This window comes from Lissotriton vulgaris, chromosome 8 (assembly GCF_964263255.1).
Source record: "Lissotriton vulgaris chromosome 8, aLisVul1.2, whole genome shotgun sequence".
In the NCBI taxonomy this organism is placed as follows: Eukaryota; Metazoa; Chordata; class Amphibia; order Caudata; family Salamandridae; genus Lissotriton; species Lissotriton vulgaris.
The window spans coordinates 545576963-545599278 of NC_141696.1; the positions used below are offsets into that span (position 1 = coordinate 545576963).

Here is a 22316-nt window from a genome sequence, read left to right on the forward strand (position 1 = left end):
GGTCCTTCTGACTATCATAGGATTGCTTGTAGGAGTGGCCAGGGTCAGAGAAAAAACTTTCAACCCTTCTTAGTGTTCTATCCAGAAGCAGGCATTTTCTATGCCTTTAATGTCAGGCTTTTCCCAGCAGTCTCTGTTCTGCCTATGTAAATTAACAAAAGCAGTGCTTATTCATCACTTACTCTAATGTCCTTACTGTCCAGAAAGCTCTGCCTAAGTATGCTTTTTTTCTTTTTCAGTGAAATTCTAAATGTTTTTTCTGCCCAGTCTATGGCAGTAGAATGCTGCTTATGATGCCACATTTTGTTGAATCACCAAGGTACAACTACAGAGGAATATATGAGTCTGAACGACATGGAACTCTTAGCTAACACATCACAATGTGTGATGCTTGCCAACCAAGCACTAGATTCTGGAGCGCTGATGATCAGAACATTCTGCTCCTGAAGGAAAGGAAAGACAGCTTGATGGAAAATAAAGTCTCAGTTTATATTAACGCTCTCTCTCTCCCTCTATCTATCTATCTATCTATCTATCTATCTATCTATCTATCTATCTATCTATCTATCTATCTATCTATCTATCTATCTATCTATCTATCTATCTATCTATCTATCTATCTATCTATCTATCTATCTATCTATCTATCTTTATATATGGATACCTGCGTACACATACATATAGATATGCCATGCATTCCTTTAGATTTGTTCCAACCTCTTACCATTTGTTTGAGAATCCCTACTTTTCAAGTGACTGCAAATGAAGTCATTTCCGGCACTTTTTGGCCGGTGCAAGGTAACAAAAACACATGACAACTTTTAATAAAAATCATTGGTCTCTTTATTAACGCGCACTGTCAAACATGGGGCTTTCACACGTCAGGTAAACATGATAACCAATACACAACAGAAGCAGATGTAGATTGCTTATCAATGCCGGGATAGAACAGTTGTGAATTGAGTAGAAGAAGGGCCCCTGAATTGATACTTATTATATACAGCCTGTAAGATAGTGAAATATGCAGGCTAGGAAAGGAGATGCAAATATCAATGTATTAGAAAAATACATAAAGAGGAGTGATTTGCTTTTATTCATTCAAGGCTAGAAAAAATCAACATACTATTGCAAGCATTCATACACCACCAAATAGAAATAAACAATTCTGACATTAAACGTAAAGGTGACAATGCATTTGTATCATCACCTTGAGAAGGGTCACCGAGGAATTGAGCCCAGGGCTTCTGCACTTAAACACCAGAAACACTCCACTAAACTAAGATGCCTGTTGGTGCCAACAATTCCCAAAGTTAATGCATGTTCTAGGTGAGCAATGAACAGAATGCAGGGCTCTTATGAAAGCGAGGTCTGTGAATCAACAGATACATCCACATGCCTATTACTTTAGTGTTTTCAAGAGAATTCATTTTCTTGGAACGAGTCTGCATGAAACCATCTTCAGGGCCTGGACAATTTCATGGCAAAACGGCACCTCTCAACATTGCAGCCAAGACAATATAACAACTGTTTCTGCCTGGTTTCGAACCGGGGACCTCTCGCGTGTGAGGCGAACGTGATAACCACTACACTACAGAAACAGATGTCTACAGTTGATTCTTCTGTGATGAAACTTCTCAAAACAGGCTATTCCAAGGGCCTCTGGTTTTAGATTTCTTTCATGCAACCTTCCCAGACAGCCCTAGCTGAACGCTTGTATATGCCATGCAAGTTCAGCATTTTTGCAAAATGCTTAAAGAGAAATGTTTCCTATTTGCTCAGGCAGGGCAAGGTTAAAAGCATGAGACTCTAGCAAATATTCATCCACTACTGCAAAGAGAAAATTGATATTGGCTTTGAAATGCATACTTCAATACTACTTTAAAAAAGCACCAATGAAAGGGCTCGTCTGGGATTTGAACCCGGGACCTCTCGCACCCAAAGCGAGAATCATACCCCTAGACCAACGAGCCTTCGAAAGGCCCGCACCTCTGAAAAGCTAATACCAGCTCTAAGCACGCAATGAAGATCATGCTAGGGACTTTTTCATGCTTGGTCTGTGAATACACATGAAATTCAGTGTCAACTTACCCTTTCTCAAATGATATCACTATCATTTATAAGTGTCCCCTTTTATTTTGTCCCAGAATTGGACACGTCTTACAGGAAGTCAGCACTTATTTATCTATTTCTGCAGTGGCTAGACCCTAAAGAGAAAGAATAAAAAGCTGTTCATAACAACATAAGAAACACATGTTGCATTTCTTCTCAAATGCTTATTCCCTTTGTGCAAATCGGAATGCCAAGCTGAATAACTGGGCCACAGATTCTGGCTAATTATCTTTCCCTTGAATGCAAGTAGCAATAAAAACTGCCTAATGCAGGACTAAAGCATTCCTTGCAAGCCTCTAACATCATAACATAACTGAGCTGCTGGTAGCAAGCTAAGCAATACCTTCCCAAAATGAGAAGTACATGTGCTAATCCGCTCAATCAGCGCTCGATCAGGCGAGATATAGAAAAGGTGGAAAGGGTCCAAATGGCTGTCCCTTCCTTTTTAGGGTGGGTCCTTCTGACTATCATAGGATTGCTTGTAAGAGTGGCCAGGGTCAGAGAAAAAACTTTCAACCCTTCTTAGTGTTCTATCCAGAAGCAGGCATTTTCTGTGCCTTTAATTTCAGGCTTTTCCCAGCAGTCTCTGTTCTGCCTATGTAAATTAACTAAAGCAGTGCTTATTCATCACTTACTCTAATGTACTTACTGTCTAAAAATCTCTGCCTAAGTATGCTTTTTTTCTTTTTCAGTGAAATTCTAAATGTTTTTTCTGCCCAGTCTATGGCAGTAGAATGCTGCTTATGATGCCACATTTTGTTGAATCACCAAGGTACAACTACAGAGGAATATATGAGTCTGAACGACATGGAACTCTTAGCTAACACATCACAATGTGTGATGCTTGCCAACCAAGCACTAGATTCTGGAGCGCTGATGATCAGAACATTCTGCTCCTGAAGGAAAGGAAAGACAGCTTGATGGAAAATAAAGTCTCAGTTTATATTAACGCTCTCTCTCTCCCAATATCTATCTATCTATCTATCTATCTATCTATCTATCTATCTATCTATCTATCTATCTATCTATCTATCTATCTATCTATCTATCTATCTATCTATCTATCTATCTATCTATCTATCTATCTATCTATCTATCTATCTATCTATCTATCTATCTATCTATCTATCTATCTATCTATCTATCTATCTATCTATCTATCTATCTTTATATATGGATACCTGCGTACACATACATATAGATATGCCATGCATTCCTTTAGATTTGTTCCAACCTCTTACCATTTATTTGAGAATCCCTACTTTTCAAGTGACTGCAAATGAAGTCATTTCCGGCACTTTTTGGCCGGTGCAAGGTAACAAAAACACATGACAACTTTTAATAAAAATCATTGGTCTCTTTATTAACGCGCACTGTCAAACATGGGGCTTTCACACGTCAGGTAAACATGATAACCAATACACAACAGAAGCAGATGTAGATTGCTTATCAATGCCGGGATAGAACAGTTGTGAATTGAGTAGAAGAAGGGCCCCTGAATTGATACTTATTATATACAGCCTGTAAGATAGTGAAAAATGCAGGCTAGGAAAGGAGATGCAAATATCAATGTATTAGAAAAATACATAAAGAGGAGTGATTTGCTTTTATTCATTCAAGGCTAGAAAAAATCAACATACTATTGCAAGCATTCATACACCACCAAATAGAAATAAACAATTCTGACATTAAATGTAAAGGTGACAATGCATTTGTATCATCACCTTGAGAAGGGTCACCGAGGAATTGAGCCCAGGGCTTCTGCACTTAAACACCAGAAACACTCCACTAAACTAAGATGCCTGTTGGTGCCAACAATTCCCAAAGTTAATGCATGTTCTAGGTGAGCAATGAACAGAATGCAGGGCTCTTATAAAAGTGAGGTCTGTGAATCAACAGATACATCCACATGCCAATTACTTTAGTGTTTTCAAGAGAATTCACTTTCTTGGAACGAGTCTGCATGAAACCATCTTCAGGGCCTGGACAATTTCATGGCAAAACAGCACCTCTCAACATTGCAGCCAAGACAATATAACAACTGTTTCTGCCTGGTTTCGAACCGGGGACCTTTCGCGTGTGAGGCGAACGTGATAACCACTACACTACAGAAACAGATGTCTACAGTTGATTCTTCTGTGATGAAACTTCTCAAAACAGGCTATTCCAAGGGCCTCTGGTTTTAGATTTCTTTCATGCAACCTTCCCAGACAGCCCTAGCTGAACGCTTGTATATGCCATGCAAGTTCAGCATTTTTGCAAAATGCTTAAAGAGAAATGTTTCCTATTTGCTCAGGCAGGGCAAGGTTAAAAGCATGAGACTCTAGCAAATATTCATCCACTACTGCAAAGAGAAAATTGATATTGGCTTTGAAATGCATACTTCAATACTACTTTAAAAAAGCACCAATGAAAGGGCTTCCCTGGGATTTGAACCCAGGACCTCTCGCACCCAAAGCGAGAATCATACCCCTAGACCAACGAGCCTTCGAAAGGCCCGCACCTCTGAAAAGCTAATACCAGCTCTAAGCACGCAATGAAGATCATGCTAGGGACTTTTTCATGCTTGGTCTGTGAATACACATGAAATTCAGTGTCAACTTACCCTTTCTCAAATGATATCACTATCATTTATAAGTGTCCCCTTTTATTTTGTCCCAGAATTGGACACGTCTTACAGGAAGTCAGCACTTATTTATCTATTTCTGCAGTGGCTAGACCCTAAAGAGAAAGAATAAAAAGCTGTTCATAACAACATAAGAAACACATGTTACATTTTTTCTCAAATGCTTATTCCCTTTGTGCAAATCGGAATGCCAAGCTTAATAACTGGGTCACAGATTCTGGCTAATTATCTTTCCCTTGAATGCAAGTAGCAATAAAAACTGCCTAATGCAGGACTAAAGCATTCCTTGCAAGCCTCTAACATCATAACATAACTGAGCTGCTGGTAGCAAGCTAAGCAATACCTTCCCAAAATGAGAAGTACATGTGCTAATCCGCTCAATCAGCGCTCGATCAGGCTCGATCAGGTGAGATATAGAAAAGGTGGAAAGGGTCCAAATGGCTGTCCCTTCCTTTTTAGGGTGGGTCCTTCTGACTATCATAGGATTGCTTGTAGGAGTGGCCAGGGTCAGAGAAAAAACTTTCAACCCTTCTTAGTGTTCTATCCAGAAGCAGGCATTTTCTATGCCTTTAATGTCAGGCTTTTCCCAGCAGTCTCTGTTCTGCCTATGTAAATTAACAAAAGCAGTGCTTATTCATCACTTACTCTAATGTCCTTACTGTCCAGAAAGCTTTGCCTAAGTATGCTTTTTTTCTTTTTCAGTGAAATTCTAAATGTTTTTTCTGCCCAGTCTATGGCAGTAGAATGCTGCTTATGATGCCACATTTTGTTGAATCACCAAGGTACAACTACAGAGGAATATATGAGTCTGAACGACATGGAACTCTTAGCTAACACATCACAATGTGTGATGCTTGCCAACCAAGCACTAGATTCTGGAGCGCTGATGATCAGAACATTCTGCTCCTGAAGGAAAGGAAAGACAGCTTGATGGAAAATAAAGTCTCAGTTTATATTAACGCTCTCTCTCTCCCATCACTATCTATCTATCTATCTATCTATCTATCTATCTATCTATCTATCTATCTATCTATCTATCTATCTATCTATCTATCTATCTATCTATCTATCTATCTATCTATCTATCTATCTATCTATCTATCTATCTATCTATCTATCTATCTATCTATCTATCTATCTATCTATCTATCTTTATATATGGATACCTGCGTACACATACATATAGATATGCCATGCATTCCTTTAGATTTGTTCCAACCTCTTACCATTTATTTGAGAATCCCTACTTTTCAAGTGACTGCAAATGAAGTCATTTCCGGCACTTTTTGGCCGGTGCAAGGTAACAAAAACACATGACAACTTTTAATAAAAATCATTGGTCTCTTTATTAACGCGCACTGTCAAACATGGGGCTTTCACACGTCAGGTAAACATGATAACCAATACACAACAGAAGCAGATGTAGATTGCTTATCAATGCCGGGATAGAACAGTTGTGAATTGAGTAGAAGAAGGGCCCCTGAATTGATACTTATTATATACAGCCTGTAAGATAGTGAAATATGCAGGCTAGGAAAGGAGATGCAAATATCAATGTATTAGAAAAATACATAAAGAGGAGTGATTTGCTTTTATTCATTCAAGGCTAGAAAAAATCAACATACTATTGCAAGCATTCATACACCACCAAATAGAAATAAACAATTCTGACATTAAACGTAAAGGTGACGATGCATTTGTATCATCACCTTGAGAAGGGTCACCGAGGAATTGAGCCCAGGGCTTCTGCACTTAAACACCAGAAACACTCCACTAAACTAAGATGCCTGTTGGTGCCAACAATTCCCAAAGTTAATGCATGTTCTAGGTGAGCAATGAACAGAATACAGGGCTCTTATAAAAATGAGGTCTGTGAATCAACAGATACATCCACATGCCAATTACTTTAGTGTTTTCAAGAGAATTCACTTTCTTGGAACGAGTCTGCATGAAACCATCTTCAGGGCCTGGACAATTTCATGGCAAAACAGCACCTCTCAACATTGCAGCCAAGACAATATAACAACTGTTTCTGCCTGGTTTCGAACCGGGGACCTTTCGCGTGTGAGGCGAACGTGATAACCACTACACTACAGAAACAGATGTCTACAGTTGATTCTTCTGTGATGAAACTTCTCAAAACAGGCTATTCCAAGGGCCTCTGGTTTTAGATTTCTTTCATGCAACCTTCCCAGACAGCCCTAGCTGAACGCTTGTATATGCCATGCAAGTTCAGCATTTTTGCAAAATGCTTAAAGAGAAATGTTTCCTATTTGCTCAGGCAGGGCAAGGTTAAAAGCATGAGACTCTAGCAAATATTCATCCACTACTGCAAAGAGAAAATTGATATTGGCTTTGAAATGCATACTTCAATACTACTTTAAAAAAGCACCAATGAAAGGGCTTCCCTGGGATTTGAACCCGGGACCTCTCGCACCCAAAGCGAGAATCATACCCCTAGACCAACGAGCCTTCGAAAGGCCCGCACCTCTGAAAAGCTAATACCAGCTCTAAGCACGCAATGAAGATCATGCTAGGGACTTTTTCATGCTTGGTCTGTGAATACACATGAAATTCAGTGTCAACTTACCCTTTCTCAAATGATATCACTATCATTTATAAGTGTCCCCTTTTATTTTGTCCCAGAATTGGACACGTCTTACAGGAAGTCAGCACTTATTTATCTATTTCTGCAGTGGCTAGACCCTAAAGAGAAAGAATAAAAAGCTGTTCATAACAACATAAGAAACACATGTTGCATTTTTTCTCAAATGCTTATTCCCTTTGTGCAAATCGGAATGCCAAGCTTAATAACTGGGTCACAGATTCTGGCTAATTATCTTTCCCTTGAATGCAAGTAGCAATAAAAACTGCCTAATGCAGGACTAAAGCATTCCTTGCAAGCCTCTAACATCATAACATAACTGAGCTGCTGGTAGCAAGCTAAGCAATACCTTCCCAAAATGAGAAGTACATGTGCTAATCCGCTCAATCAGCGCTCGATCAGGCTCGATCAGGTGAGATATAGAAAAGGTGGAAAGGGTCCAAATGGCTGTCCCTTCCTTTTTAGGGTGGGTCCTTCTGACTATCATAGGATTGCTTGTAGGAGTGGCCAGGGTCAGAGAAAAAACTTTCAACCCTTCTTAGTGTTCTATCCAGAAGCAGGCATTTTCTATGCCTTTAATGTCAGGCTTTTCCCAGCAGTCTCTGTTCTGCCTATGTAAATTAACAAAAGCAGTGCTTATTCATCACTTACTCTAATGTCCTTACTGTCCAGAAAGCTCTGCCTAAGTATGCTTTTTTTCTTTTTCAGTGAAATTCTAAATGTTTTTTCTGCCCAGTCTATGGCAGTAGAATGCTGCTTATGATGCCACATTTTGTTGAATCACCAAGGTACAACTACAGAGGAATATATGAGTCTGAACGACATGGAACTCTTAGCTAAAACATCACAATGTGTGATGCTTGCCAACCAAGCACTAGATTCTGGAGCGCTGATGATCAGAACATTCTGCTCCTGAAGGAAAGGAAAGACAGCTTGATGGAAAATAAAGTCTCAGTTTATATTAACGCTCTCTCTCTCTATCTATCTATCTATCTATCTATCTATCTATCTATCTATCTATCTATCTATCTATCTATCTATCTATCTATCTATCTATCTATCTATCTATCTATCTATCTATCTATCTATCTATCTATCTATCTATCTATCTATCTATCTATCTATCTATCTATCTATCTATCTATCTTTATATATGGATACCTGCGTACACATACATATAGATATGCCATGCATTCCTTTAGATTTGTTCCAACCTCTTACCATTTATTTGAGAATCCCTACTTTTCAAGTGACTGCAAATGAAGTCATTTCCGGCACTTTTTGGCCGGTGCAAGGTAACAAAAACACATGACAACTTTTAATAAAAATCATTGGTCTCTTTATTAACGCGCACTGTCAAACATGGGGCTTTCACACGTCAGGTAAACATGATAACCAATACACAACAGAAGCAGATGTAGATTGCTTATCAATGCCGGGATAGAACAGTTGTGAATTGAGTAGAAGAAGGGCCCCTGAATTGATACTTATTATATACAGCCTGTAAGATAGTGAAAAATGCAGGCTAGGAAAGGAGATGCAAATATCAATGTATTAGAAAAATACATAAAGAGGAGTGATTTGCTTTTATTCATTCAAGGCTAGAAAAAATCAACATACTATTGCAAGCATTCATACACCACCAAATAGAAATAAACAATTCTGACATTAAATGTAAAGGTGACAATGCATTTGTATCATCACCTTGAGAAGGGTCACCGAGGAATTGAGCCCAGGGCTTCTGCACTTAAACACCAGAAACACTCCACTAAACTAAGATGCCTGTTGGTGCCAACAATTCCCAAAGTTAATGCATGTTCTAGGTGAGCAATGAACAGAATGCAGGGCTCTTATAAAAGTGAGGTCTGTGAATCAACAGATACATCCACATGCCAATTACTTTAGTGTTTTCAAGAGAATTCACTTTCTTGGAACGAGTCTGCATGAAACCATCTTCAGGGCCTGGACAATTTCATGGCAAAACAGCACCTCTCAACATTGCAGCCAAGACAATATAACAACTGTTTCTGCCTGGTTTCGAACCGGGGACCTTTCGCGTGTGAGGCGAACGTGATAACCACTACACTACAGAAACAGATGTCTACAGTTGATTCTTCTGTGATGAAACTTCTCAAAACAGGCTATTCCAAGGGCCTCTGGTTTTAGATTTCTTTCATGCAACCTTCCCAGACAGCCCTAGCTGAACGCTTGTATATGCCATGCAAGTTCAGCATTTTTGCAAAATGCTTAAAGAGAAATGTTTCCTATTTGCTCAGGCAGGGCAAGGTTAAAAGCATGAGACTCTAGCAAATATTCATCCACTACTGCAAAGAGAAAATTGATATTGGCTTTGAAATGCATACTTCAATACTACTTTAAAAAAGCACCAATGAAAGGGCTTCCCTGGGATTTGAACCCAGGACCTCTCGCACCCAAAGCGAGAATCATACCCCTAGACCAACGAGCCTTCGAAAGGCCCGCACCTCTGAAAAGCTAATACCAGCTCTAAGCACGCAATGAAGATCATGCTAGGGACTTTTTCATGCTTGGTCTGTGAATACACATGAAATTCAGTGTCAACTTACCCTTTCTCAAATGATATCACTATCATTTATAAGTGTCCCCTTTTATTTTGTCCCAGAATTGGACACGTCTTACAGGAAGTCAGCACTTATTTATCTATTTCTGCAGTGGCTAGACCCTAAAGAGAAAGAATAAAAAGCTGTTCATAACAACATAAGAAACACATGTTACATTTTTTCTCAAATGCTTATTCCCTTTGTGCAAATCGGAATGCCAAGCTTAATAACTGGGTCACAGATTCTGGCTAATTATCTTTCCCTTGAATGCAAGTAGCAATAAAAACTGCCTAATGCAGGACTAAAGCATTCCTTGCAAGCCTCTAACATCATAACATAACTGAGCTGCTGGTAGCAAGCTAAGCAATACCTTCCCAAAATGAGAAGTACATGTGCTAATCCGCTCAATCAGCGCTCGATCAGGCTCGATCAGGTGAGATATAGAAAAGGTGGAAAGGGTCCAAATGGCTGTCCCTTCCTTTTTAGGGTGGGTCCTTCTGACTATCATAGGATTGCTTGTAGGAGTGGCCAGGGTCAGAGAAAAAACTTTCAACCCTTCTTAGTGTTCTATCCAGAAGCAGGCATTTTCTATGCCTTTAATGTCAGGCTTTTCCCAGCAGTCTCTGTTCTGCCTATGTAAATTAACAAAAGCAGTGCTTATTCATCACTTACTCTAATGTCCTTACTGTCCAGAAAGCTTTGCCTAAGTATGCTTTTTTTCTTTTTCAGTGAAATTCTAAATGTTTTTTCTGCCCAGTCTATGGCAGTAGAATGCTGCTTATGATGCCACATTTTGTTGAATCACCAAGGTACAACTACAGAGGAATATATGAGTCTGAACGACATGGAACTCTTAGCTAACACATCACAATGTGTGATGCTTGCCAACCAAGCACTAGATTCTGGAGCGCTGATGATCAGAACATTCTGCTCCTGAAGGAAAGGAAAGACAGCTTGATGGAAAATAAAGTCTCAGTTTATATTAACGCTCTCTCTCTCCCAATATCTATCTATCTATCTATCTATCTATCTATCTATCTATCTATCTATCTATCTATCTATCTATCTATCTATCTATCTATCTATCTATCTATCTATCTATCTATCTATCTATCTATCTATCTATCTATCTATCTATCTATCTATCTATCTATCTATCTATCTATCTATCTATCTTATATATGGATACCTGCGTACACATACATATAGATATGCCATGCATTCCTTTAGATTTGTTCCAACCTCTTACCATTTATTTGAGAATCCCTACTTTTCAAGTGACTGCAAATGAAGTCATTTCCGGCACTTTTTGGCCGGTGCAAGGTAACAAAAACACATGACAACTTTTAATAAAAATCATTGGTCTCTTTATTAACGCGCACTGTCAAACATGGGGCTTTCACACGTCAGGTAAACATGATAACCAATACACAACAGAAGCAGATGTAGATTGCTTATCAATGCCGGGATAGAACAGTTGTGAATTGAGTAGAAGAAGGGCCCCTGAATTGATACTTATTATATACAGCCTGTAAGATAGTGAAATATGCAGGCTAGGAAAGGAGATGCAAATATCAATGTATTAGAAAAATACATAAAGAGGAGTGATTTGCTTTTATTCATTCAAGGCTAGAAAAAATCAACATACTATTGCAAGCATTCATACACCACCAAATAGAAATAAACAATTCTGACATTAAACGTAAAGGTGACGATGCATTTGTATCATCACCTTGAGAAGGGTCACCGAGGAATTGAGCCCAGGGCTTCTGCACTTAAACACCAGAAACACTCCACTAAACTAAGATGCCTGTTGGTGCCAACAATTCCCAAAGTTAATGCATGTTCTAGGTGAGCAATGAACAGAATACAGGGCTCTTATAAAAATGAGGTCTGTGAATCAACAGATACATCCACATGCCAATTACTTTAGTGTTTTCAAGAGAATTCACTTTCTTGGAACGAGTCTGCATGAAACCATCTTCAGGGCCTGGACAATTTCATGGCAAAACAGCACCTCTCAACATTGCAGCCAAGACAATATAACAACTGTTTCTGCCTGGTTTCGAACCGGGGACCTTTCGCGTGTGAGGCGAACGTGATAACCACTACACTACAGAAACAGATGTCTACAGTTGATTCTTCTGTGATGAAACTTCTCAAAACAGGCTATTCCAAGGGCCTCTGGTTTTAGATTTCTTTCATGCAACCTTCCCAGACAGCCCTAGCTGAACGCTTGTATATGCCATGCAAGTTCAGCATTTTTGCAAAATGCTTAAAGAGAAATGTTTCCTATTTGCTCAGGCAGGGCAAGGTTAAAAGCATGAGACTCTAGCAAATATTCATCCACTACTGCAAAGAGAAAATTGATATTGGCTTTGAAATGCATACTTCAATACTACTTTAAAAAAGCACCAATGAAAGGGCTTCCCTGGGATTTGAACCCGGGACCTCTCGCACCCAAAGCGAGAATCATACCCCTAGACCAACGAGCCTTCGAAAGGCCCGCACCTCTGAAAAGCTAATACCAGCTCTAAGCACGCAATGAAGATCATGCTAGGGACTTTTTCATGCTTGGTCTGTGAATACACATGAAATTCAGTGTCAACTTACCCTTTCTCAAATGATATCACTATCATTTATAAGTGTCCCCTTTTATTTTGTCCCAGAATTGGACACGTCTTACAGGAAGTCAGCACTTATTTATCTATTTCTGCAGTGGCTAGACCCTAAAGAGAAAGAATAAAAAGCTGTTCATAACAACATAAGAAACACATGTTGCATTTTTTCTCAAATGCTTATTCCCTTTGTGCAAATCGGAATGCCAAGCTTAATAACTGGGTCACAGATTCTGGCTAATTATCTTTCCCTTGAATGCAAGTAGCAATAAAAACTGCCTAATGCAGGACTAAAGCATTCCTTGCAAGCCTCTAACATCATAACATAACTGAGCTGCTGGTAGCAAGCTAAGCAATACCTTCCCAAAATGAGAAGTACATGTGCTAATCCGCTCAATCAGCGCTCGATCAGGCTCGATCAGGTGAGATATAGAAAAGGTGGAAAGGGTCCAAATGGCTGTCCCTTCCTTTTTAGGGTGGGTCCTTCTGACTATCATAGGATTGCTTGTAGGAGTGGCCAGGGTCAGAGAAAAAACTTTCAACCCTTCTTAGTGTTCTATCCAGAAGCAGGCATTTTCTATGCCTTTAATGTCAGGCTTTTCCCAGCAGTCTCTGTTCTGCCTATGTAAATTAACAAAAGCAGTGCTTATTCATCACTTACTCTAATGTCCTTACTGTCCAGAAAGCTCTGCCTAAGTATGCTTTTTTTCTTTTTCAGTGAAATTCTAAATGTTTTTTCTGCCCAGTCTATGGCAGTAGAATGCTGCTTATGATGCCACATTTTGTTGAATCACCAAGGTACAACTACAGAGGAATATATGAGTCTGAACGACATGGAACTCTTAGCTAAAACATCACAATGTGTGATGCTTGCCAACCAAGCACTAGATTCTGGAGCGCTGATGATCAGAACATTCTGCTCCTGAAGGAAAGGAAAGACAGCTTGATGGAAAATAAAGTCTCAGTTTATATTAACGCTCTCTCTCTCCCAATATCTATCTATCTATCTATCTATCTATCTATCTATCTATCTATCTATCTATCTATCTATCTATCTATCTATCTATCTATCTATCTATCTATCTATCTATCTATCTATCTATCTATCTATCTATCTATCTATCTATCTATCTATCTATCTATCTATCTATCTATCTATCTATCTATATATGGATACCTGCGTACACATACATATAGATATGCCATGCATTCCTTTAGATTTGTTCCAACCTCTTACCATTTGTTTGAGAATCCCTACTTTTCAAGTGACTGCAAATGAAGTCATTTCCGGCACTTTTTGGCCGGTGCAAGGTAACAAAAACACATGACAACTTTTAATAAAAATCATTGGTCTCTTTATTAACGCGCACTGTCAAACATGGGGCTTTCACACGTCAGGTAAACATGATAACCAATACACAACAGAAGCAGATGTAGATTGCTTATCAATGCCGGGATAGAACAGTTGTGAATTGAGTAGAAGAAGGGCCCCTGAATTGATACTTATTATATACAGCCTGTAAGATAGTGAAATATGCAGGCTAGGAAAGGAGATGCAAATATCAATGTATTAGAAAAATACATAAAGAGGAGTGATTTGCTTTTATTCATTCAAGGCTAGAAAAAATCAACATACTATTGCAAGCATTCATACACCACCAAATAGAAATAAACAATTCTGACATTAAACGTAAAGGTGACGATGCATTTGTATCATCACCTTGAGAAGGGTCACCGAGGAATTGAGCCCAGGGCTTCTGCACTTAAACACCAGAAACACTCCACTAAACTAAGATGCCTGTTGGTGCCAACAATTCCCAAAGTTAATGCATGTTCTAGGTGAGCAATGAACAGAATGCAGGGCTCTTATAAAAATGAGGTCTGTGAATCAACAGATACATCCACATGCCAATTACTTTAGTGTTTTCAAGAGAATTCACTTTCTTGGAACGAGTCTGCATGAAACCATCTTCAGGGCCTGGACAATTTCATGGCAAAACAGCACCTCTCAACATTGCAGCCAAGACAATATAACAACTGTTTCTGCCTGGTTTCGAACCGGGGACCTTTCGCGTGTGAGGCGAACGTGATAACCACTACACTACAGAAACAGATGTCTACAGTTGATTCTTCTGTGATGAAACTTCTCAAAACAGGCTATTCCAAGGGCCTCTGGTTTTAGATTTCTTTCATGCAACCTTCCCAGACAGCCCTAGCTGAACGCTTGTATATGCCATGCAAGTTCAGCATTTTTGCAAAATGCTTAAAGAGAAATGTTTCCTATTTGCTCAGGCAGGGCAAGGTTAAAAGCATGAGACTCTAGCAAATATTCATCCACTACTGCAAAGAGAAAATTGATATTGGCTTTGAAATGCATACTTCAATACTACTTTAAAAAAGCACCAATGAAAGGGCTTCCCTGGGATTTGAACCCGGGACCTCTCGCACCCAAAGCGAGAATCATACCCCTAGACCAACGAGCCTTCGAAAGGCCCGCACCTCTGAAAAGCTAATACCAGCTCTAAGCACGCAATGAAGATCATGCTAGGGACTTTTTCATGCTTGGTCTGTGAATACACATGAAATTCAGTGTCAACTTACCCTTTCTCAAATGATATCACTATCATTTATAAGTGTCCCCTTTTATTTTGTCCCAGAATTGGACACGTCTTACAGGAAGTCAGCACTTATTTATCTATTTCTGCAGTGGCTAGACCCTAAAGAGAAAGAATAAAAAGCTGTTCATAACAACATAAGAAACACATGTTGCATTTTTTCTCAAATGCTTATTCCCTTTGTGCAAATCGGAATGCCAAGCTTAATAACTGGGTCACAGATTCTGGCTAATTATCTTTCCCTTGAATGCAAGTAGCAATAAAAACTGCCTAATGCAGGACTAAAGCATTCCTTGCAAGCCTCTAACATCATAACATAACTGAGCTGCTGGTAGCAAGCTAAGCAATACCTTCCCAAAATGAGAAGTACATGTGCTAATCCGCTCAATCAGCGCTCGATCAGGCTCGATCAGGTGAGATATAGAAAAGGTGGAAAGGGTCCAAATGGCTGTCCCTTCCTTTTTAGGGTGGGTCCTTCTGACTATCATAGGATTGCTTGTAGGAGTGGCCAGGGTCAGAGAAAAAACTTTCAACCCTTCTTAGTGTTCTATCCAGAAGCAGGCATTTTCTATGCCTTTAATGTCAGGCTTTTCCCAGCAGTCTCTGTTCTGCCTATGTAAATTAACAAAAGCAGTGCTTATTCATCACTTACTCTAATGTCCTTACTGTCCAGAAAGCTCTGCCTAAGTATGCTTTTTTTCTTTTTCAGTGAAATTCTAAATGTTTTTTCTGCCCAGTCTATGGCAGTAGAATGCTGCTTATGATGCCACATTTTGTTGAATCACCAAGGTACAACTACAGAGGAATATATGAGTCTGAACGACATGGAACTCTTAGCTAACACATCACAATGTGTGATGCTTGCCAACCAAGCACTAGATTCTGGAGCGCTGATGATCAGAACATTCTGCTCCTGAAGGAAAGGAAAGACAGCTTGATGGAAAATAAAGTCTCAGTTTATATTAACGCTCTCTCTCTCCCAATATCTATCTATCTATCTATCTATCTATCTATCTATCTATCTATCTATCTATCTATCTATCTATCTATCTATCTATCTATCTATCTATCTATCTATCTATCTATCTATCTATCTATCTATCTATCTATCTATCTATCTATCTATCTATCTATCTATCTATCTATCTATCTATCTATCTATCTATCTATCTATCTATCTATCTATCTTTATATATGGATACCTGCGTACACATACATATAGATATGCCATGCATTCCTTTAGATTTGTTCCAACCTCTTACCATTTGTTTGAGAATCCCTACTTTTCAAGTGACTGCAAATGAAGTCATTTCCGGCACTTTTTGGCCGGTGCAAGGTAACAAAAACACATGACAACTTTTAATAAAAATCATTGGTCTCTTTATTAACGCGCACTGTCAAACATGGGGCTTTCACACGTCAGGTAAACATGATAACCAATACACAACAGAAGCAGATGTAGATTGCTTATCAATGCCGGGATAGAACAGTTGTGAATTGAGTAGAAGAAGGGCCCCTGAATTGATACTTATTATATACAGCCTGTAAGATAGTGAAATATGCAGGCTAGGAAAGGAGATGCAAATATCAATGTATTAGAAAAATACATAAAGAGGAGTGATTTGCTTTTATTCATTCAAGGCTAGAAAAAATCAACATACTATTGCAAGCATTCATACACCACCAAATAGAAATAAACAATTCTGACATTAAACGTAAAGGTGACGATGCATTTGTATCATCACCTTGAGAAGGGTCACCGAGGAATTGAGCCCAGGGCTTCTGCACTTAAACACCAGAAACACTCCACTAAACTAAGATGCCTGTTGGTGCCAACAATTCCCAAAGTTAATGCATGTTCTAGGTGAGCAATGAACAGAATGCAGGGCTCTTATGAAAGCGAGGTCTGTGAATCAACAGATACATCCACATGCCTATTAATTTAGTGTTTTCAAGAGAATTCATTTTCTTGGAACGAGTCTGCATGAAACCATCTTCAGGGCCTGGACAATTTCATGGCAAAACGGCACCTCTCAACATTGCAGCCAAGACAATATAACAACTGTTTCTGCCTGGTTTCGAACCGGGGACCTCTCGCGTGTGAGGCGAACGTGATAACCACTACACTACAGAAACAGATGTCTACAGTTGATTCTTCTGTGATGAAACTTCTCAAAACAGGCTATTCCAAGGGCCTCTGGTTTTAGATTTCTTTCATGCAACCTTCCCAGACAGCCCTAGCTGAACGCTTGTATATGCCATGCAAGTTCAGCATTTTTGCAAAATGCTTAAAGAGAAATGTTTCCTATTTGCTCAGGCAGGGCAAGGTTAAAAGCATGAGACTCTAGCAAATATTCATCCACTACTGCAAAGAGAAAATTGATATTGGCTTTGAAATGCATACTTCAATACTACTTTAAAAAAGCACCAATGAAAGGGCTCGTCTGGGATTTGAACCCGGGACCTCTCGCACCCAAAGCGAGAATCATACCCCTAGACCAACGAGCCTTCGAAAGGCCCGCACCTCTGAAAAGCTAATACCAGCTCTAAGCACGCAATGAAGATCATGCTAGGGACTTTTTCATGCTTGGTCTGTGAATACACATGAAATTCAGTGTCAACTTACCCTTTCTCAAATGATATCACTATCATTTATAAGTGTCCCCTTTTATTTTGTCCCAGAATTGGACACGTCTTACAGGAAGTCAGCACTTATTTATCTATTTCTGCAGTGGCTAGACCCTAAAGAGAAAGAATAAAAAGCTGTTCATAACAACATAAGAAACACATGTTGCATTTCTTCTCAAATGCTTATTCCCTTTGTGCAAATCGGAATGCCAAGCTGAATAACTGGGCCACAGATTCTGGCTAATTATCTTTCCCTTGAATGCAAGTAGCAATAAAAACTGCCTAATGCAGGACTAAAGCATTCCTTGCAAGCCTCTAACATCATAACATAACTGAGCTGCTGGTAGCAAGCTAAGCAATACCTTCCCAAAATGAGAAGTACATGTGCTAATCCGCTCAATCAGCGCTCGATCAGGCTCGATCAGGCGAGATATAGAAAAGGTGGAAAGGGTCCAAATGGCTGTCCCTTCCTTTTTAGGGTGGGTCCTTCTGACTATCATAGGATTGCTTGTAGGAGTGGCAGGGTCAGAGAAAAAACTTTCAACCCTTCTTAGTGTTCTATCCAGAAGCAGGCATTTTCTGTGCCTTTAATGTCAGGCTTTTCCCACCAGTCTCTGTTCTGCCTATGTAAATTAACAAAAGCAGTGCTTATTCATCACTTACTCTAATGTCCTTACTGTCCAGAAAGCTCTGCCTAAGTATGCTTTTTTTCTTTTTCAGTGAAATTCTAAATGTTTTTTCTGCCCAGTCTATGGCAGTAGAATGCTGCTTATGATGCCACATTTTGTTGAATCACCAAGGTACAACTACAGAGGAATATATGAGTCTGAACGACATGGAACTCTTAGCTAACACATCACAATGTGTGATGCTTGCCAACAAAGCACTAGATTCTGGAGGGCTGATGATCAGAACATTCTGCTCCTGAAGGAAAGGAAAGACAGCTTGATGGAAAATAAAGTCTCAGTTTATATTAACGCTCTCTCTCTCCCAATATCTATCTATCTATCTATCTATCTATCTATCTATCTATCTATCTATCTATCTATCTATCTATCTATCTATCTATCTATCTATCTATCTATCTATCTATCTATCTATCTATCTATCTATCTATCTATCTATCTATCTATCTATCTATCTATCTATCTATCTATCTATCTATCTATCTATCTATCTATCTATCTATCTACCTACCTACCTACCTACCTATCTATCTATCTATCTATCTATCTATCTATCTATCTATCTATCTATCTATCTATCTATCTATCTATCTATCTATCTATCTATCTATCTATCTATCTATCTATCTATCTATCTATCTATCTATCTATCTATCTATCTATCTATCTATCTATCTATCTATCTATCTACCTATCTACCTATCTACCTATCTATCTATCTATCTATCTATCTATCTATCTATCTATCTATCTATCTATCTATCTATCTATCTATCTATCTATCTATCTATCTATCTATCTTTATATATGGATACCTGCGTACACATACATATAGATATGCCATGCATTCCTTTAGATTTGTTCCAACCTCTTACCATTTATTTGAGAATCCCTACTTTTCAAGTGACTGCAAATGAAGTCATTTCCGGCACTTTTTGGCCGGTGCAAGGTAACAAAAACACATGACAACTTTTAATAAAAATCATTGGTCTCTTTATTAACGCGCACTGTCAAACATGGGGCTTTCACACGCCAGGTAAACATGATAACCAATACACAACAGAAGCAGATGTAGATTGCTTATCAATGCCGGGATAGAACAGTTGTGAATTGAGTAGAAGAAGGGCCCCTGAATTGATACTTATTATATACAGCCTGTAAGATAGTGAAAAATGCAGGCTAGGAAAGGAGATGCAAATATCAATGTATTAGAAAAATACATAAAGAGGAGTGATTTGCTTTTATTCATTCAAGGCTAGAAAAAATCAACATACTATTGCAAGCATTCATACACCACCAAATAGAAATAAACAATTCTGACATTAAATGTAAAGGTGACAATGCATTTGTATCATCACCTTGAGAAGGGTCACCGAGGAATTGAGCCCAGGGCTTCTGCACTTAAACACCAGAAACACTCCACTAAACTAAGATGCCTGTTGGTGCCAACAATTCCCAAAGTTAATGCATGTTCTAGGTGAGCAATGAACAGAATGCAGGGCTCTTATAAAAGTGAGGTCTGTGAATCAACAGATACATCCACATGCCAATTACTTTAGTGTTTTCAAGAGAATTCACTTTCTTGGAACGAGTCTGCATGAAACCATCTTCAGGGCCTGGACAATTTCATGGCAAAACAGCACCTCTCAACATTGCAGCCAAGACAATATAACAACTGTTTCTGCCTGGTTTCGAACCGGGGACCTTTCGCGTGTGAGGCGAACGTGATAACCACTACACTACAGAAACAGATGTCTACAGTTGATTCTTCTGTGATGAAACTTCTCAAAACAGGCTATTCCAAGGGCCTCTGGTTTTAGATTTCTTTCATGCAACCTTCCCAGACAGCCCTAGCTGAACGCTTGTATATGCCATGCAAGTTCAGCATTTTTGCAAAATGCTTAAAGAGAAATGTTTCCTATTTGCTCAGGCAGGGCAAGGTTAAAAGCATGAGACTCTAGCAAATATTCATCCACTACTGCAAAGAGAAAATTGATATTGGCTTTGAAATGCATACTTCAATACTACTTTAAAAAAGCACCAATGAAAGGGCTTCCCTGGGATTTGAACCCGGGACCTCTCGCACCCAAAGCGAGAATCATACCCCTAGACCAACGAGCCTTCGAAAGGCCTGCACCTCTGAAAAGCTAATACCAGCTCTAAGCACGCAATGAAGATCATGCTAGGGACTTTTTCATGCTTGGTCTGTGAATACACATGAAATTCAGTGTCAACTTACCCTTTCTCAAATGATATCACTATCATTTATAAGTGTCCCCTTTTATATTGTCCCAGAATTGGACACGTCTTACAGGAAGTCAGCACTTATTTATCTATTTCTGCAGTGGCTAGACCCTAAAGAGAAAGAATAAAAAGCTGTTCATAACAACATAAGAAACACATGTTGCATTTTTTCTCAAATGCTTATTCCCTTTGTGCAAATCGGAATGCCAAGCTTAATAACTGGGTCACAGATTCTGGCTAATTATCTTTCCCTTGAATGCAAGTAGCAATAAAAACTGCCTAATGCAGGACTAAAGCATTCCTTGCAAGCCTCTAACATCATAACATAACTGAGCTGCTGGTAGCAAGCTAAGCAATACCTTCCCAAAATGAGAAGTACATGTGCTAATCCGCTCAATCAGCGCTCGATCAGGCTCGATCAGGTGAGATATAGAAAAGGTGGAAAGGGTCCAAATGGCTGTCCCTTCCTTTTTAGGGTGGGTCCTTCTGACTATCATAGGATTGCTTGTAGGAGTGGCCAGGGTCAGAGAAAAAACTTTCAACCCTTCTTAGTGTTCTATCCAGAAGCAGGCATTTTCTATGCCTTTAATGTCAGGCTTTTCCCAGCAGTCTCTGTTCTGCCTATGTAAATTAACAAAAGCAGTGCTTATTCATCACTTACTCTAATGTCCTTACTGTCCAGAAAGCTCTGCCTAAGTATGCTTTTTTTCTTTTTCAGTGAAATTCTAAATGTTTTTTCTGCCCAGTCTATGGCAGTAGAATGCTGCTTATGATGCCACATTTTGTTGAATCACCAAGGTACAACTACAGAGGAATATATGAGTCTGAACGACATGGAACTCTTAGCTAACACATCACAATGTGTGATGCTTGCCAACCAAGCACTAGATTCTGGAGCGCTGATGATCAGAACATTCTGCTCCTGAAGGAAAGGAAAGACAGCTTGATGGAAAATAAAGTCTCAGTTTATATTAACGCTCTCTCTCTCCCTCTATCTATCTATCTATCTATCTATCTATCTATCTATCTATCTATCTATCTATCTATCTATCTATCTATCTATCTATCTATCTATCTATCTATCTATCTATCTATCTATCTATCTATCTATCTATCTATCTATCTATCTATCTATCTATCTATCTATCTATCTATCTATCTTTATATATGGATACCTGCGTACACATACATATAGATATGCCATGCATTCCTTTAGATTTGTTCCAACCTCTTACCATTTGTTTGAGAATCCCTACTTTTCAAGTGACTGCAAATGAAGTCATTTCCGGCACTTTTTGGCCGGTGCAAGGTAACAAAAACACATGACAACTTTTAATAAAAATCATTGGTCTCTTTATTAACGCGCACTGTCAAACATGGGGCTTTCACACGTCAGGTAAACATGATAACCAATACACAACAGAAGCAGATGTAGATTGCTTATCAATGCCGGGATAGAACAGTTGTGAATTGAGTAGAAGAAGGGCCCCTGAATTGATACTTATTATATACAGCCTGTAAGATAGTGAAATATGCAGGCTAGGAAAGGAGATGCAAATATCAATGTATTAGAAAAATACATAAAGAGGAGTGATTTGCTTTTATT

General features: G+C 39.0%; 8 non-coding genes across 8 annotated transcripts; all 8 read right to left on the reverse strand.

The window, feature by feature from the left end:
* Window positions 1-1525: 1525 nt before the first annotated feature.
* On the reverse strand, window positions 1526-1598 carry TRNAV-CAC (transfer RNA valine (anticodon CAC)). Its single transcript has one exon. It is a non-coding gene; the product is annotated as a tRNA-Val (tRNA).
* Window positions 1599-4151: 2553 nt separating this feature from the next.
* TRNAV-CAC (transfer RNA valine (anticodon CAC)) lies at window positions 4152-4224 on the reverse strand. Its single transcript has one exon. It is a non-coding gene; the product is annotated as a tRNA-Val (tRNA).
* A 2538-nt stretch (window positions 4225-6762) lies between these two features.
* TRNAV-CAC (transfer RNA valine (anticodon CAC)) lies at window positions 6763-6835 on the reverse strand. The gene has a single exon. It is a non-coding gene; the product is annotated as a tRNA-Val (tRNA).
* Window positions 6836-9362: 2527 nt separating this feature from the next.
* TRNAV-CAC (transfer RNA valine (anticodon CAC)) lies at window positions 9363-9435 on the reverse strand. Its single transcript has one exon. It is a non-coding gene; the product is annotated as a tRNA-Val (tRNA).
* A 2534-nt stretch (window positions 9436-11969) lies between these two features.
* Window positions 11970-12042, reverse strand: TRNAV-CAC (transfer RNA valine (anticodon CAC)). The gene has a single exon. It is a non-coding gene; the product is annotated as a tRNA-Val (tRNA).
* A 2533-nt stretch (window positions 12043-14575) lies between these two features.
* TRNAV-CAC (transfer RNA valine (anticodon CAC)) lies at window positions 14576-14648 on the reverse strand. Its single transcript has one exon. It is a non-coding gene; the product is annotated as a tRNA-Val (tRNA).
* Window positions 14649-17215: 2567 nt separating this feature from the next.
* TRNAV-CAC (transfer RNA valine (anticodon CAC)) lies at window positions 17216-17288 on the reverse strand. Its single transcript has one exon. It is a non-coding gene; the product is annotated as a tRNA-Val (tRNA).
* A 2854-nt stretch (window positions 17289-20142) lies between these two features.
* On the reverse strand, window positions 20143-20215 carry TRNAV-CAC (transfer RNA valine (anticodon CAC)). The gene has a single exon. It is a non-coding gene; the product is annotated as a tRNA-Val (tRNA).
* Window positions 20216-22316: the final 2101 nt, after the last annotated feature.